This window comes from Parus major, chromosome 2, assembly GCF_001522545.3.
Source record: "Parus major isolate Abel chromosome 2, Parus_major1.1, whole genome shotgun sequence".
Classification (NCBI taxonomy): Eukaryota; Metazoa; Chordata; class Aves; order Passeriformes; family Paridae; genus Parus; species Parus major.
This window is the reverse complement of record NC_031769.1, coordinates 99,051,139-99,068,599: the sequence shown is the minus strand read 5'-3', so window position 1 is coordinate 99,068,599 and position 17,461 is coordinate 99,051,139. Positions and strand designations below refer to the sequence as shown.

Genomic DNA, 17,461 nt, shown 5'->3' with positions numbered 1-17,461 from the left:
TCTTCTCTGAACACACAAGCAGTGTTCAAGTTATGTTAGAGGATGGAATACAGACTAATAATAGGAAGAATGAATTTTAAAAAGGCAAAAATATGGATTTACCACACAGCTACAAAATGACAGTCCAATATGACAAGGGAAAAATGTCACATCCTGATCCTTTGTAAGTGAAATCAGAAATTGTTGGGAAATATATGGACAGAAGAGTATAACCACCCAGACTTCGTTTCACCAATCCTTGAATGTTCTAGCTACCAAAATAACAATGTATCTCACTATAATCATCTATATTTGATATTCTCCTCCCTATTCTTCCAGCATTTTTTAAATGCACAGCTACATACATACAACATACAGTGACTTAAAACTACCTTAAAAAGGGAACACTGATAAAGAGCTGCAATCTCAGGTTTATGTATCTCTCTCCTACAAGTCGAAGCTCTCAGCCACACACTGTCCCTGATTCCCAAACACAGGGATCTCACACTGGCTTAATGTTACAAATTACACATCCAATGAACTATCACCCTCTTTTACTGTTACCCTGCAATTAATACCAAAATGTTATTTGGTTTGGGAGAAATGACTGTAAGGTAAGAAAAGAGATTCTTAAAAGAAAAAAAAAAAAGAAAAAGAAAAAGACAAGGAACAAGCAAAAATCACTTTAAACACTTTGTTGCTGAAAATAAAATCTTATGTCAGTACATTCAACTGTATCTTCTACAGTTAGGCAAGATCTCATCATCTTGTTATATAACTTTAAGAATTACCAAATGTTCAGATTTTCACTTTTTACACCTATAGATCTAACAAAAAATTCAAAGCCTCTGCCCTCCCTAAACTTGTAGTTCTGTCAAAGGCATAACTTTGACATGTTGAAGTTCAAGAGAGAAAATAGTCTTCCTTAGCTGAGCAGCCCTTTAGGACATGAATGCTTAAAGAAGTCTTTCATTTCCATCTCTCAGAATGCTATACACTGTTTTTTTATGTATTTTATGTATTATGTATTTTTTGATAACAACATATGTTCAGCCTAAAGAAGTTTCAGCTCAGGCAAAAAAGTTTTTCAAAAATCACCTACTGTTAAGCTTGTCTTAAAATAAATTACCTTGTCTAATCCAGCTAATTCATTTTTTAGTGCTCTCTTTTCTGCAGACAACTTTCCATTTTCTTTCTTCAGCTTTTTAATCTCCTTCAACAATAGCTCTATATTCAAATGAAAAAATTTAGAGTTCAACCATTACAGTCAACCTCCCCCTCATATGAATCATATTACAGCTAAAAAGCTGCCTAGCTTTTGTGATATTAGAAAATTATAGTTCAGCTTCTTAAAGTACCTTTTTCATACAGTGATTTAATCTTAAAAACTGGCCCAGCACATTCCCAGGTACTAGGAATGATAGCAGCATCTGCCAGTTGGACAATCTGAATCTGCCAGATTCTTAGAATGTGGGATTATTTTACTTTACAATCCACAAAACACACATCACATGCCTTTATTGCCTTTTTCTGGCTTATGAGAGGGTCACATCAGCCCTTGCTGATAGCACATTTCCTGAAAATTATGCCTACATTATATGATCTCATCCATCTCTTTTCTATGCTTTGAAGTGGAAGATCACACCTTAAATTCTGAATTTAGTTATGTGAGGAAGAATGCACTGAAACCAGCACTGTCCAGGCTTGTCCAATGTTTTAAGGCTAAAACCAGGTTATTCTGTATCTCAGTGTCTGAAAACCAAAGACTGGTGCAGCAAACATTATTACTAAGAGATCTGCACAGATACATCTCACTGGAATAACTACCAGCACTAAATACAGCCACGGACTCCCACCTCGGATTACAACAATGGAACAGTTTCAGAAAAAGAGAAAACAGCAAACATTTTATCACAAACAAATGCAAGGTGGAATCCTAGACTACAAAATGCCATTTTTACATTACAAGGTTTTTAAAAATAAAAAAAACCCAACATTTTAGATACTGCTGGTTGAAGAAATAGCCTGGAGTGGCCTCTAGATCAGAAATTAAATACATTCTCTCTGCTGGATGTACTGGAAGGAACATGATCAGAATTACCTGTACCATTACCTAAATATCTACTGCAACAGGACTCCTCCTTTGCAGAAATGTCCCTGTGAGAAGTTACTCCTCCCTCTGGGGTTTGACTTCGTTTTCCAGAAACAGCACTAGTTTTCCAAGAAACCTTTTTACGTTCCAGTTTCTCAATTTTTTGCTTCTGCTCTTGAAGATTACGCTCTAGCTCATTAATTTTAATCTGTTGAGACAATTTTTTTTAAATGCATAGAAAAAACACAGTTCAACTGGAAACATATTCCAAATGCAAACCTAGAGCTTTCAACGGCTGATTTAAAAACTACATTCACCCAAAAAGGTCTGAAAGGAGAAAAAAAAAGCACAAATGAGGAAATTAAACTGGTCAGCTGCAATGCTCGATCCATGCCTGAAGAGGCAACAGCCTCTTGAAACTTCTGCTTCTGGCCACACAACCCTACCTTCACTCCATTTATGATACCAGCCTCTGCACAGCAGGGCCACAGACCTTGCTATCCAGAAGAAGATTCTTTGTTTTCATTTGGTTTGCCTTCTGCTGAATTGCTGAGAAAAATCAGCTCATGACACATGCAGAAAAACACCAGGGCTGGTGCAAAAGGTGCATATACAATTGGAAAGGGGGGAAGGTGGATGAGTAAAGAAAAAAGCAAGGTAAGGAGACAGCTTTCTGCTACAGACACACCAGTGATGAAGTTCACTTTTAAAGACAACTACAGGCTACCCTCCATTATCCCTGTCATGGAAAATTAAGTATAAAAAGTATGGTCTCATTTCACAAATGTAAGAATTATTCTTCAGTCTCCCTAAAAGCTTATGTTTGTCTGTTTGATACCAGCTCCTAAAAATTCTACTTACAGTGAGATTTTTAATTGCTTCACTTTGCTCCTTGTTTATTTTGGTTTCTTTAACATAACGTTTCTGTAGCTCATTAAACATCTGAAGTAGTCTAAAACAGAAGAAATGCATAAATTGCTGTAAAACATGAAAGACAACAAAATGTGGCATCATTTATGGTAAAAGTATTAGAGATGCCCCACAGAGATCGCTTGGGCTGTAGCTGTGCTGCAGAGACTTGTAGAAGAAATATTCAAGATGGCAGTGAATGAAATGTGACTGCCAACAACAGAAGGAGAAAGCACCAGAAAATAACGGCAAAGCAAGTTAAAAGAATGGTCTGTATGGATGGCAAAGAATCCTTTTTACTCAGCCAGACTGAGGACCCTGTTGTTTTTGTCCAGCACACAAGGCCACACTCTGATTAAACCTCAGTGCAAATCACTCTTTGAGGGAAGAGAGCAGTAACAGGAGGCTGGCAGTGACTTTGCAGCATGTCACATACATCATTTCTCTCCCCACTGGCACAACAGGAATAGCAAAATGACACTCCTAAAGGATTTTTAAAAGTTTAAAAGCACCAATAAGAAGATATGATGAGGACACATGAGGCAGTTCCCCCCTCTATGTGTTGCACAAAACATCTCATTGCTTCCAAGTGTGTAGGTGTGAGGATATGAGTGAATGGAATCTATGTGAAAATGAGTGGGTAAAATAAATGTCAAATAAACAGATTGGGGCTGTTAACTTTCCCCCTGATGTTATTTTGCATCAAGTTCTGCTGTACTAATTTCCTACCATATTTCATAGCATTCAGCCAACATGCACGAGACCCACAATTTCACTAATGGACATGAGCAGACATTTTTCCTATTTTTTTTAAGGAATCACAATAAGAGCTGCCATTCATAATAAGTCATAACTGCACACCACAAGCAGGATGAGCAATACTGCAGCACAGCACAGCTTTGTGAAAGAACACGCAAACAGATGCTAGAAATAAAAACTAGGTCAGGTTATCTATGTGCAATCTAACACAAGGCAGGTACAGCACTCAATTGAAAGACTAACTTGGACTTCTTCAACATGAGCTAACCTAACTAGGAACTCAGTTTGAGCCCAGAGCCAGTCACCCAGCCTTCCTATGTAGTTGCATAGCTTGCAGAGTCCAGCACACTGTAAAGATATTTAAAAAAAAAAACAAGATGGGTCTTCTACAGCCACCTAAAGGAAACACTAAAAACAGAGCACTTGGCCAAAGAGCAACAACAGAGGTCTGTGTAAGATCCACATTTATGTAAGTGGACAAAAAACAGCCTTTGAAGGGATGAACAGCCTAAAATTTTACAATTTTACAATCAAGTGATAGAGGGATGAAGCAATATTTCACATAGCTTGCCTAATTGTTAAAATGTTTCATTATATTTTTTCTTAAAGACAAAACTGTAGCTTTTGCACCACAAAAGGAGTTAACAGAGTTTAATTCTATCACTTATTGGCAAACTACAGTAAGGAGTGGCTCAACTCTAAAATTACTAGACTGAAAAGTAGAACTGCTTCCCTAGCTTATTCCAAAAACAGTACCAGCCTATAAACTTAATATGCACATAACACTGGGCAATATAAAATGAGCTAAGAAAGGTTCTACAAAATAGAAGATGAAACCACAAAATTCTATGTTAAAAAATCTACAAAAAAGTTCATATGTGTGCACAGACACACGAAGGAGGTTCCTAGGTCATTGAATTTTTCTCAATAAACTACTTGAGAAAGAAATCCATTTCATTCTTTGCTCGGTGCTATTTTCAAGTTCAAGCCAAGATTCTGTAGTTATTTTTAAAATGTGAATGATTCCCCATTGTTTCAAAGGCTGAAAGCCACTTGCATAACAGCTTAAAAAAAAAATCAACTGACTTAACCATGAACATCTTCTATGCTACAGAGAAGAATAATTCTGTGAAGAAGCAGCTTTCAAGAACTCACCTGACACTGTCACTCTCTAGAACCAGATCCTTGCTGTTTCCACCCTTATGCCATAAAGGGGTTTCTGTCTGAACTTGAACACTTAATTGAAACAAACACAACAGTTTCATAAAATCATATTTCATAAATTTAATTAGATTAAACAAAGCAGCTGAAAAAGGCCAAGTAACTTTTCAGTTTGATTTTATGGTAGATGTTTCCAGGCAGGATCATAAACACACCAAAACTTAAGCCTTGGAAGATTTTTTTGAACCGATATGTAAATCCTGGCAGGACACTCTCCAAAACACCAGCACTTCAGTTTTTCAGGTCCTTAGGTTCTAAATCTTTTAAGCAGCATTGATGCTACTCAACTTATCTTTATCTTACTACTTTTTGGTGGAAAAATAGTGTGAAAGCCCTCACAGTTTGACAGAGCATATTGGCTAAGCAGCAGTCTAACTTTTTGATATTAAAACTGTTTCTTTCACTACAATAAATTTTGTACAAGATGCCCCAGACACCCTTTGTTGTTTACAGGCTGCCAGCATTTTCCACCCCACCATCCTGTTCACCCATGACTCCTTAAAATATACAGACAAGATAATGCCTAGCTCTTCTTAAGGACATGGAAAAAAAAGTCTTGAAATGCTGCACTTGTTCTGATGTAAAAGAGAAATGTTTGACAATTCTTACTCTCTGCTTGTGCCACAGACATGCTTTAACTGCTGCAGATGCAGTTGTTCTTGGATCTGACCCAGATTCTTTTCTAGCTCCTTATTTTTTATATGTAGTTTTTTCACCTTCTTGACTAACTGCTCATTTTCATCAGTGAGCTGAAAAGGAAGAGAATTGGAAAATGAAAAATCAAGGAATGCTTTAAAATCAAACATTAATTAAGCTGATAATGCTTCATATTAAAATCATCTCCCAAAATGTGGTGTTTTTTTCACATTTTTCCTAAACCATAGAAGCATCTAAAAGGAAAATGGCAGGAGAAACAACTGGCTTCAAATGTATGAATGCTTGACCACAACAAAGCTTCTTTACAGATATCTGTTAAAGGTGTTTAATATAACTTCATAATTCATTACAGAACGTTTTGCATTTTAAGTAATTGACAGAGGGACAAAGCATCCAAGTTATACTCCTAAACTACAAACATCAGCTCTCCAACTAAGGTGGTGTTTATTTTTTATTTAAACTCACCAGAGACAGAAAGACAGCCACACTGGCTGAACTTCCTGCATGCATGCTTGCTGGACCTTGCCCAGCAGTATGCAGACATATATATATACACACACACACACACATATATAAGATACATAAAAATATAAATATATATTGTATAGTACAGTAACATAAGGCAATATATAGCTATATATATTTTGTACATATAATATATAAAGCCATATACAAGGCAGTATATGATATATATAATACCTAAAACTATATACCTATAGTTTTAGATGTAGCATATATAACCATACAGTGGATGTGTATATATATATATCGTATATAAGTGCATGCATGTGCGTGTATGTGTATAGATATGTATGGACATATATCAAACTATTTATATATATACAAATATATTTTTATATATAGTTATATATATATTTCTTGTACATATTATAATATAACAATATAATATATACTATAATATATATAATATATATAATATATATAATATATATAATATATAGTAGTATAAAGTATATATTCTATAACGTATATATGTAAAATATAGATTATAGCAACATATTATATATATTATATTTTATATTTATATATATTATATTTTATATATATATATATTATATATATTATCTTTTATATTTTTATATATATTAAAAAATATAGTTTATATATTTATATATATTATATTTATAAATATATAGTTTATATATATATATATAAACTATCTTGCCTTATCCTACAAGGTATTAAGTACATCCGAAGCCCTGGCCCAGCACCGAGCCCCGCGTTACGCTGAGCTCGGTACCGAAGGGCAAACCCGGCCCAGCCGAGCCTCCCAAGGCCTCCCGGGCACTCTCGGGCCGGGGCTCCCGGGAGCCGGGGCCGCACTCACTTGGAGGCACCTGTGTACGACGGGCAGGGCCATGGCGAGCGCCGGGGAAGCGGGCGGGACAAACCGGGATAGGCCGGGATAGGCCGCCGGGACCGGCCCGATCGGCCCCGGGATAGGCCGCGAGCAGTGACGTCACAGCGGAGCGACCGCGGCGCGCTCCGGAGGCAGTGCCGCCATGCCTGCGGCCCGGGAGCGCGGCTTCTCCCTCCCCCGGGCTGACCTGCGTGCTCCGGCAGCGGCTGCAGCCGCGGCCCCGAGCCTCCGCCTCCGCAGCCGGCGAGTAAACGCCCTTTTAAATTGTCATTAGTGGCCTTGGCAGGTTCAGCTGGTGCGTGTGGTTCTCAGGGTGTCCTGCGCAGGGCCAGGAGTGGGACTCGATGATCCTGCTGTGTCCCTTCCATCTCAGCATATTCTGTGACTTCCTGTGACTAGCAGGCACCGACCGGGGGGGATTGAGAACTCTGCCGGCCGCAGATTGCACGGATACACCGACACACGCCAAGTGAGGGATCTCTGCAGAAGCAGGTTCTGCATCTCCCCCCATGACAGCAGGTACAGGATGTGCCAGTGACACATCCTCCCCCTGGCAGGAGATAGCAGCCTGCCTGGCAATGCTGCTGCCCCCCCAGGACCAGGGGCTGTGGCCATAGCGTTGGTGGTGCTGAGGCAATGGGCACAAACTGACCTGCATGAAGTTCCAGCTGGGTATGAGGAAGAACTTCTTTACTGTGGGGTGACCGTGCACTGGAACAGGTTACCCAGAGAGATGTGGAGTCTTCCTCACAGGAGATATTCAAGAACCATCTGGACACAATCCTGTGCCATGTGCTCTGGGATCGCCCTGCTTGAGCAGGGAGGTTGGACCAGATGCCCCACTGTGGCCCCTTCCAACCTAAACCAGTCTGTGATTCCATGATTTGGGGGTTTTTTTCTGGTATTTTTGGGAGACCAGGCTGCAGAGCACACAGGCAGGATGAAAGCACTCCACCCTCAGGACTGGACTTTGCAGATACCATACCAACAGCAGACACTCACCAGCCACAGGAAGACCAGCTATCACACACAGCAAGACTGACCCAAAGCAGTGATTATTGCCTGCTGGTCTTCCAAGCCTTTGTTAGTGGCAGTTTAAAACCTTTGCAGTTCCTCTCTCATTCACTAGGTCTCAAATCTAGGTCTTCTCTTGTTCTCTGCATCTCCTGTTTTTGTGCAAAATCTTGCCTCACTCATTTTTTAAAGCACATCACATTTCCTTCTTTCCTTTTTTTTTTTTCTTTTCCTTTTGTATGAAGTGTTGCCAGATGCCACCTGCCTCTCCATCTTGACCACGTAGCCCATGTGATTGCAGTGTCTGGCAAATTTTGCATAGAACCAATCACAGAATCATAGAATGCTAAGGGTTGAAAGGGACCTTTGAAGATCATCTAGTCCCAAACCTGCTGACCTGTGCAGGGATACCTGCCACCAGACCAGGTTGCTCAGAGCTCCATCCAACCTGGCCTTAAATACTGTGGGGCATCCACAACCTCCCTGGATAACCTGTTGCAGTGCCTCACCACCCTCACAGTAAAGAACTTCTTCCTAATATCCAGCCTAAATTTCCCCTCTCAGTTTGTACTCATTATTCCTTGTCCTATCACTACTGTTCCTGACAAAGAGTCCCTCTCTGGCTTCCCTGTAGGCCCCATGGATACTGGCAGGTGGCTGTGAGGTCTGAACAGCCCCAGCTTTCTCAGCCTTTTGTGCCTGGGAAGAGGGTGTGGATATGACAGGAGCTTGTCACTGCCGACTTGTAAGTCAACAGTTCACCAAAAACATGGCAGGAGACAGGTCAGGTTAGGCTGCAAGCAGGGACTGGAACTGGAATCAGATTAAGGGAAGTGTCACAAACCTCTGGCTCCAGGGCACAACCTGGCATCTCTCCTCCTTCACTCTCATCGGTCAGCTTCCTGAACTTCACACAGGGGTCACAGAGAAAGGTGAAAGCCTAATCTATATTCAGCTCAGCCTTCACTGTGCTGAACTGAATGGACACAAGATCCCAGCTCTGAGGCTGTAACCAACGTGAGAGTCCATGTGAGGGAAGGACTTGCCTGTGGTGTTACCTGCTGTCAGGAATCCTGCCTGTGAAGACTTCTTGTATTGGTTCCATAGAAGCAGACACCCAATGCTGCTAATTGCTGGAGCCTGTGACGAATCACCTTGACTCCAAATTGCCTGGCATCAGAATCGCTACTTCAGTCAGCAACTAACATGGATTGAATTAGCAACCACAGTCGCTTCTTGGTAAAAGGACAGCTGGGTGTAACTAGCTGCAGTAGCAGCAAGGAAAAAATAAACTTGGGAGGGATAGCACCAGCCAGCAATGCAATGGTGCTGTAGGGAAAGGGAAATCCCATTTTCAGATGAAGTAGCAAGACCCTGAGATGCAGTAACTCAGTTTTATTCTGGTTTATCCAACACAAATGCCTCAGGTGAGGTTCTGAGGAGTCTGTAAAACAGGAATAAAAATTACATACAGAAGAAAATACAGCATATCAGGAGGTGTTGAAATCAGAATCATTTTAACTGACTTTGTCTTTAGTTATTGTAAAGGACAGTAGTAATTGTTTGCTGTGTCTTCCAGAGGAGAATGAACACAAAGTTACTGTCTAACAGAGTAGACATCTCTCATCCCTTCAGCTGGATGAGAGGGAAAATTTCTTGATACCAAAGAGAAAAATACACATAGTTCTTCCTCACTATATATTTTAATAAACACATCAGAGAATGATCAGGCATGACTTTGAATACAGGTACACCTAATAGGCACAACACAGTGACAGAGCAAGCAGACAAAAAGTCCCTTCCAGGCCACTATTTAAATGAATATTGATTTAGAAGAAAACACACTCTGATAGAATAGAGATTCTGATACTTTGCAAAACTTCATAAAATTACTTCAGAAATAATTTTTTCCAGTGACAAGGAGAAGATGAAATGTAAGAATGCAGTGGAGAGAAATCAACACAGCTGAATCCAATGTATCCTGCATACCAGTATCTCACTGTAGACAGTACAAGTAGGATAACAGTTATTTCCTCAATACTGGGAATGTCAGTAGTCATAATCACTTTATATCACACAAGACAAGACCACTTGAATATCAAGGAATAATACTGTGCAAAGTATGTGCAGGGCTCAATAGGACTTAACATTCCTATGGTACCCAAGTGTTTGCTTTTGGTTTGGGGTTGTTCAGGGATTTTTAAATACTGTGGGTGTAGAAGTAAAACAAAAAGCCCAGATGGATTAATTCAGTGTTTCTGCAGAAACCAGAGCAGGCATGGAAAAGGCAGCACTAGGCAGCACTCTGAGGACAACTTAGGTCAGAAACAGCAGAGAAGACAAGCCCATCATGAGTCTTGGGTCACTTGAAAGACTGAGGGAGCTGGGCCTGTTCAGCTTCGAGATGATTGAAATGGGACCCCATCAATGTGCATGAATATTTAAAGCAGGGGTGTCTGGGATGTTCTCAGTGGTGCCAGGCAATAGGACAAGTGGCAACAGGCAGAAACTGATGCACAGGAAGTTGCACTTGGATGTGAAGAAGAACTTTACTGTGTGGGTAACTGTGCACTGGAACAGATTTCCTAAAAAGATTGTGGAGTTCCCTCGCTGGAGATATTCACAAACCATCTGGACACAGTCCTGTGCGATGTGCTCTGGGATGACCCTGGTTGAGCAGGGGGGTTGGACCAGGTGACCCACTGTGGTCTCTCCCAACCTGACCCATTCTGTGATTCCCATATGTGAAACCTGCAGACCCAGTTTCCCCAGCTCTTCTAGCAATACAACAACCAGTTCTGGGCATACTGCTGCTCTCCTGCTTACCCAGGAGTTGACAATGCAGCTATGCAGAGATTTTAAGACCCAAGTGTTTTCAAACTCAGAAACTGTTACCAGTAGAACACAAAAAATAGAAATAGACCAGTAGAGCTAAAAGGGAAACAGGAATTCCTGATTTCTGACCTAGGAAGCGAGCCATGCAGTCCCCTTCTTTCCCACTTTTCCATGCCTGGCAGGGGAATTGAAGACAAACAGAGGAAGCAGACAACAGCCAGGTTCTTAGACCTGTAAAGGGTTTGTGTAAGATGCAGATTTTGTCAAACAAGCATTGATCCATCCAAATGACAGCAAAACCCCCCTACTTGTATTTTGAAACCCTTGGGAAAAGCTACAGCTGAAGCTTTTGTTGGTTTAGTCATGCACATTATGATCAAACATCTTCAAAATCACCATTGATTTTGAGAGGCTGCACTTCAAAATGTGCGTGCATTCTTCCAAATGGATAAAAAGATACTCCATTAATTTGTAAAATTGGCCCAAGGCTGGTATGTAGCACTGGACATCAGATTTTGAAAATCAAAAAGCTAATGTTAGCCTATGTGTGCATAAAAAAACCCCATTGTTTATGCAAATGATAAAAGACTGATGTGTACTTGATTAGGAAGCATGTTAGTTTTCCAAAGGTCCTAACAATACATTATTTTTAAAAAAACGTCTCAGTGGCAGTTAATGTAGGAAATGCCACCAAGATACTTTCCACTGTAAACAGTGACAGCAGAAACATTTTCCTACACTCTTATGCAGCTCGTTTGTTGAACACAATCTTTTCTCCTTGCATTTTTAATGCATTTGCAGTTTTAATGTAGTTTGGTATGAACAAAGACACATTTCATGCTGGCTCACACAAATGAAAATGTCATTGATTCCAGCAGTGCTGGACCTCCTACTTGCTGCCAAAGAGCAAGAATGTGACCCATTTCACTCTTTTTCAGCTCCATGTGCACCAAAATCATTGATTTGTCAGAAAGTATATAAGCATGGGATTGCCTGATGCAACCCCCTACAATAACTCCCAAGTGTAGCTTTTTTTCTACATGGATTAAAGGTCATTAGGTATCCTTTCAACCCCCAGAGAGAGCTACCATCCTCATCTCATTTTCCAGGCATTAAAATTTTCCTATGAAAATCTACATGCTTTTGTAAATCATGTATAAATTTTACCTGCCCCAAATTAATCTCTTTTATTCCATCCACCCACTGTGTCAGCAGTGACTTCTTCCTGAGTCCCTTTCACGCTGGAAGATGGCAAGACTTATGTGATTCTTCTGTCTGGTATGTCCTGTGGCACAATCGGGGCTGCCAGTCTCACAGACAAATGCCAGTTGAAAAATCATGGAAAAACCTTGAACAAAATGGCCAACATGGAGAAAAGGCCCTTTCCCCATCTTGTTTAGATCTTTGGTGACAGAGTAATAATCCCATTTGTGATCAGGAACCTTCCCTGAAACAGGGAGAAGCAGTCTGGCTCTCCCAAGCCTCAGCACAACCACTTTGGCTAAAAGCAAAAGTTCAGACATCAGTTTACGGACATTTCTTGCATATCAAGAGGAAAAGCACCAAGATATGATTGGATTAAAGGTGACCATTTGCAGAATGGGAAACAAAAAAATACTTTCTCATACTATATAAGAAAGTCAATTTAATCTTAAAGCTGATAAAACCAGAGGCAATATTTATTAAACCAAATTGGGCTACAAGCATCCCTGTCACAGCACACTGACAGAAGTTCTGTATCCCCTTCAGTGACAGAAACATCAAGTCATAACACTAGGCTGTTTTCAGTGGATAATGTTCAGTGTTTTCAGTGGATCAAAAACCAATACTGGCATGCATGTGGCAGTCTGCTGCTTCTCCCTTCAAGGCCAGGGGAAAACACCATTTATTTTACATCCACAGATGTGGTCTAGGGAAAAGAGTAACAGCTTGGAACTGTATTACCTTGTAATAGAACCCCCAACAGAGAAGATAAACATCTCTCACTGTAGAATCAAAGGCACTCACACCTCAGAAAAGTTCTTGCAGCCATATCTCCTGGAAGGGAAAATCTCCCAGGATGACAGAGCCAGTCTGAAAACTCCAGAAAAAAATTAAGGACACCATTTTACCAGAGCTGTCTGTCAGACCTTGAAGTGAAAAAAAATTTCCTTGTTATAACTAACCTCCAGGGTAGATCTAAAGGGAGAACCTTGCACTGCATGTTTAAAACAGTTTGTGTGGCAGGAGGGAAATGTGGACTGTGTCTAAGCAGTGATTCCTGAGCCTTCTGGATATAGAGAAGAAAGATGGTCAGAGTATGGGTTTGCATGATAGAAAGGGAACACAAAAAATATCTCATACACCACTCAGAACAGTGCATTAATCAAGAATCGTGCCATAAATGACTGATTAGCAAGAATTATGAAAAACGGTGCCAGTGCCTGATTGTCTCTGATGGAGCAAAAATGGGAACAGCACAGCTCTTCTGGGAAGTCCAGCAATAAGAAAGAACATCTCCTTACAATCTAACTTCCCTTCTTGTAGGCAAAAGGAAAATCTGGGCCAAACAGCCTCTTTTATCAGGTATAAAATCTCCCACTGCAACATGAGGATTACATTAAACTACAACATTGTAGCAGTTTACACAAGCAAAAAGCTGCTCATCTGGGCTACCTCTGAAAGGCAGGCTCAAACTGCATGCTTTGTGAGATTCCTGATAAAAGCTCTGGGGAAAGGGACTAGAGATGGTAAACAACAATTTTATATGACTAATCCAATATAATCCTATGCTGGGTAAAAAAGCCATCTGCATGGATTCCCACTGAAGTGCACTTTAATAACAGTGCAGCAAGCTTCTGGCTGTCACACTGAGGGAACGCTCTTTCACACTCAGGCTAATAATTGCCAAAGATTTCTTACTTTTTTTTTCTTGCCCCTGTGTTTTTATTAAAGCTATATTATATGTTATACACTTGTCCTCCCATTTTATTCCGTTAGAAGATCACCCATCAAACCCATGAAGTGACAAAGATCCACACTGGAAGGCATCTGAGGATTCCACATCGACAGCTGGGTAGCTACAGAGAGGTCCCCCTCTCTTTGCAAAACTGCACCTATTTTATTGCATCACTGCAGCCTGCGGTTACTGTCAGAGTAGAGAATGGCAAGCTGTCTGCTGAGGCAGAATTAAACCAATTCCAGCTGCAGCAGCTTCCCCAGTGAGTGACCCTGGCTTTTGCTCCGAGCAGGCCGCAGTGGGGACCCCTGTGCGGCCGCGCCATGGACGCTGTGCAGCGGCTTAGTTCCGGAAGGGAAGGAGACTGCCACCCCCAGCTGAACCACACCTCAGTCAATTAGGGCTTCACACCCCAGGAGAGAAGGAAATCCATGACTTGGCTCCCTTTTCTCCTCTGAGGTCAGAGAGAACAGGTTTTCCCCTCCTCTGAGCATTCATTGTTTCAGGGAAGGAAGTCTGACATCCTCGCATATCTGGCTGGGGCTCAGGAGGATTGAGGCAGACAAAGCTCCCAGGAAACACTTGTATTTCAGGTTCATCAGGGTGGGCCTATTCCAAGTGGACGAGATTAAACACGTGGCGTGTGTGTAGGTTACGAAAGGCATGTGAGAGGAACTGGCTAGCGTTTGGGGTTATGAAAGATCAGAGGTTATGAAAGACCTTGGCAGTTTGGAAAGATGAGCCAAGAGTCTGATCCAGCAAGGCAGAGAGCAGCCTCAACCAGCTCGGAGGTGAATGGATATTCAAAATCAGCCAGCAGGTCACATGAGGAAGTTCACACTGCCTGGGCAGGTCTAGGCTAAGGAAGGTTTGAAAAAAAATTCAGAAAAGTATTAAATAAGCAGTTATCATGGACTAGGAGAATGATAAAAAGAAATATTACCATTTAAAGGCCTTACAGGAAGCTATATTTTTTTGCAAAGTATTTTGGAAGGTCTTAAAATATATATAAATATATAATATAATAAATACTAGCTGTGGTCACTGATTTTCTAAGAAGTATTCTTTGCTGGCCTTCTAGTTCTGTTTTAAATCTACCTGCAAAAGCCACATAGCTGCAGTGAATCTGTAAAAAAAGAGGGCTCATTCAGGTATTTTAGCCTCAAAAGTTCAGCCTCTGGTGACCCTATTATCACTATTCTACCACCAGAATGAAGAGAAGGTTGGGAAAATTCTACTCTCCAAATACTTATTTTCCAGACATCACTTGGAAAGAGGACATCCTCCTGCTGAGAAAAATATTGAGGAGAGCACTTCCCCCTCTTTGCAACATTACTTCTCTGTGTTGTTGTGTGTAACTTTCTGTAGATACCTTCAGTGGGGATACTTGTGCATCCTGCTTACTGCATTGTAATTCACACTGCCTGCTTTCAAAACATGCCTTAAACAGCCTTCCAAATGCCCCTGTGGCAGCCTAATAACAGCAAATCTCCAGGCACTGAGGCATACGGGAAGAAACCATCTGCATTACATCAGAATAGGATCTAGCCTGTTTCAGTAATAGGTATAGAATTTTTATTGTTGGTAAATTCAGCAACTAAAATTTTGTAGTTCAAGGAAAAATACAGAAAACACTTCTGTCATGGTCTGAGATGCTTCTTAGAATGCAAAGCCATGATTAACTGTACACTTTCTTTTTCACCAAAATTAAAGCTGTCTACATCTCAGCAGTCCACAAATCTCATCAGGAAATATATTTACCCATCTGGCCCTGCACAGAAACTCTCTAGGGAAGGTCCTGGAAATGCCTCATGCTATGGCAGCAGATTTCCAAAACCTAGAGGAAACTCAGATTAAGGAAGAATCCAGACCAGTTCTGTTCTATACTAGTTCAAATTATACTCCATGTTTGTAGGAGTACAAAACTAATCTAACATAAGAACGAAGCAGATATGCATTTGGAGGAAACAATTGACTAAGAATGACCAGTCAGCAGAAAGATTAGCAAACATTTGGTGAGGATTTATTAAAAAAAAATTCATCATTTCATACTTCAACCAAACTTTTACACTTTGTGTAGTAGTCAATTCACCTTCTCAGAGTATGTTACTATTTTTTTTCTGATTCAAAATGGGGACTAAAAAATATTTCACTAAGTAGACTGACAGCCTTGCTGTCTTTGTGGCATCCACTGCCAGAGTGCAGCTTAGAAATTTAAAGAATGAAGTTGAATTCTTGTGCTACAATCCACGAAGTTCAGTCCCTTGCTTTAGAAGGAAAAGGTCCAAGTGTTTAATTTTAAAAAGTGTCTATTCTTTTTGTGAACTGCCTGTGGCAACAGTGTCCCTCTCATCCCAAAGTCATCTGGGTCCTATAAGATAAACAAGAAAAGAAAATAGATCTAGATTTAGGGTCCATTACATTAAATAGAATACCTAAGTCAATTTAATTTAGCCTAGTTTCTAGGAAATTAATTAATTTTGTACTTAAAGAGAGTAAGTGGTGGTGTTATGCAATTTCCTTCATGCAAATGTGTTTGCCAATAAAGCATCTCTAGTCTAGCCCTGAAAACGAAACTCTCGACCACAAAGCAGGTGCTGAAAGACAATAACAAATTTCATACACTCTGTGTACCTAATTCCTCTTTCAAAAAGCTAAGCTGATGGACTCGGTCCCTGGGCTCTCTTTTTTCCCATTCAATGCCAAGTGTGCATCAGAACAAGTCATTTGGAAAAACCTCACTCTGACAGAAAAAGTGTGTGTTCCCAACACTCGGTGTTTTAAGCACAACAGTCTGGCTGCTCTATTGCATAAGCATGCATTCATCCTGGGCTGCCCTCCTTCTAAGAGGCGGATCCAGAATCCCTCAGCTCTGCCGGCATGGCAATTTGGCTTATACGGATTCTGGAAGAGTGGGTTCTGAATTCTCTTCTTCTCATCCTTGACAAACCCAAAATGGCACACGAAGACAAGGGAAAAACAAAAAGGGCTATGTATTTCCTACCACACACTTGAACTCCCAAGCACTAACAAGCTGCTGAACTTTAAAACATGAACTTGCCCTTCCACTCCCGAGGCCGCTTTTCCCTTTTCATTCCCGAGATGGCCGATGCCAGCCACCAGCTTTCCCCCCGAAGCCCCGGCAAGGCCCACAGGCGGGCCCCCGTTCGGCGAGATGGCCCTGGGGATTCGGGGGCAGCGGAGCCCCCGGGGGCCGCTCGGCCTGGGAGCGCGCCTGTTCCTCCTCATCCCGGGGAAAACAGGAGCGCCCAGCCCCAGCCCCAGCCCCAGCCCCAGCCCAAGCCCCAGCCTGGCGGTCCCGGCGCCATCTCATGAGGGGCGGCCGGGCCACGGCCACGGCCATGGCGGCGCATCCTGCCCTCCGCATCCTGCCCTCCGCATCCTGCCCTCCGCATCCCGCATCCTGCCCTCCGCATCCCGCATCCTGCCCTCCGCATCCCGCACCCTGCCCTCCGCATCCCGCACCCTGCCCTCCGCATCCCGCCCTCTCGGCGCGGCCCCGGCGCTGCTCTCCGCGGTACCCCCGCCTCTCCCGGCCCTCCTCCGCCCCCGGGCTCACCTAAAGTCAGCGCCCAGCAGCCAGCCCGCCTTCCCCACTGACCGCGGCGGCCGCCTCTCTCCGCCCCGCTGCGCTGGGCGGGGCGCTGCCGGGGCG

The 17,461-nt window shown here is 41.8% G+C and overlaps 1 protein-coding gene across 2 annotated transcripts in view; it reads right to left on the bottom strand.

Moving 5' to 3' along the window:
• The window catches only part of MPPE1 (metallophosphoesterase 1), a 30,490-nt gene extending 13,049 nt beyond the window's left edge, over window positions 1-17,441 (bottom strand). The window contains exon 1 of one of the 2 annotated variants that reach the window (XM_015617208.3): window positions 17,366-17,441. The gene's annotated coding sequence lies outside the window, so the exon portion shown is untranslated. Of the gene's footprint in view, window positions 1-6,965; window positions 6,985-17,365 lie in introns of those variants that run through there. The other variant, XM_019005575.2, reaches the window with a different exon arrangement.
• Between the last annotated feature and the right edge of the window lie 20 nt (window positions 17,442-17,461).